The 1,246-nt window shown below is 39.0% G+C and overlaps 1 protein-coding gene across 1 annotated transcript in view; it reads right to left on the bottom strand.

The window, feature by feature from the left end:
• Positions 1-1,246, bottom strand: part of LOC106880557 (receptor-type guanylate cyclase Gyc76C-like) — a 105,609-nt gene that overhangs the window by 72,475 nt on the left and 31,888 nt on the right. The gene's annotated exons all lie outside the window — the stretch shown is intronic.

Genomic DNA, 1,246 nt, shown 5'->3' with positions numbered 1-1,246 from the left:
TATATATATATATATATATATATATATGTAAGTATATATATTATATATGTGGAAGTGTATATACATGATAGAGAGATTTGAGAGGGATAGAGTCGAGAGAGAGAGAAAGAAAGAGAGTGAGAGACAATAAATGAGATCCAGCGATGCTCAATACATAAAACATTAAGCGCAGAAATGATTTGAACTTACACTCCGATATCTTATATATATATATATATATATATATATATACTGGCAACGATTATTAAACTGTCGTATAAATGACGCAAAAATGAAAACAACACTGACATCTCATTTTAACAGATATGTTTACTAAAATTGTATAAAAATATCTTGAAATACTGAAGAGTATATTTATTCAATAACATCGCCAGATGACTTCAACTACAGGCTCCAGACGACTTCGGAATCTTCTGCAACGTAACTGGACGGTCTCCTGGTTTATGTTGGTGAACTCTGCCATAATCCTTGCCTTCAGTTCATGTTTGGTGTTACAAAAGAGTTCTGTTTGTCTCTCGCTCAACTGCGCTCCACACATAATGAAGGGGGTTGTAGTCTGCAGAGTTAGGTGGCCAGATGTTAGGGGTCATGTGGTCGCAGAAATTGTTTGACAGCCAATGTCAGACTGGGTTCTCATTCTTGTGTGGCATGGTGCAGGGTCCTGTTGTCAAGCATAGGATCTTCCAGCAGACACTCTCTTGAACCAGGACAGCACCACCTCCTCCGGGCACTTGATGTAGGCCTCCGTGTTGAATCTGACGCTATGTGGGAAGAAGAATGGAGGCATAATGTCACCATCACTAGTGATCACTCCAAACACCAGGATGTTGACTGGATGTTTGATTTTTATCACTCGTTAAATGTTCGTATTGGAGCTTCCGGCGAGAATGCCAAGCTGTACAACATGTCATATCCAAATACCTGGCAGAGTGCATTGCGTCATAGTGCTGTTTTTCTAACAGATGGTACCCAACTGACCCTACCATACTGTGTAGTCGACAAAGTCAAAAACAAACAATGCGCATACGCGAAAGTGAAAATGTAAAATGACGACAAGTTACTTATCGCACCTAAATTTTATATTTTATGTATTCTTTTATTCTTTTACTTGTTTCAGTCATTTGATTGTGGCCATGCTGGAGCAAGGCCTTTATTCGAACAAATCGACCACAGGACTTAGTCTTTGTATGCCTAGTACTTCTTCTACCGGTATCTTTTGCCGAACCACTAAGTTACAAGGACGTAA

The sequence above is a fragment of the Octopus bimaculoides genome, chromosome 22 (genome assembly GCF_001194135.2).
Source record: "Octopus bimaculoides isolate UCB-OBI-ISO-001 chromosome 22, ASM119413v2, whole genome shotgun sequence".
Lineage (NCBI taxonomy): Eukaryota > Metazoa > Mollusca > Cephalopoda > Octopoda > Octopodidae > Octopus > Octopus bimaculoides.
Note: the sequence above shows the minus strand (reverse complement) of the source record. Positions and strands in the feature narration are given on the sequence as shown.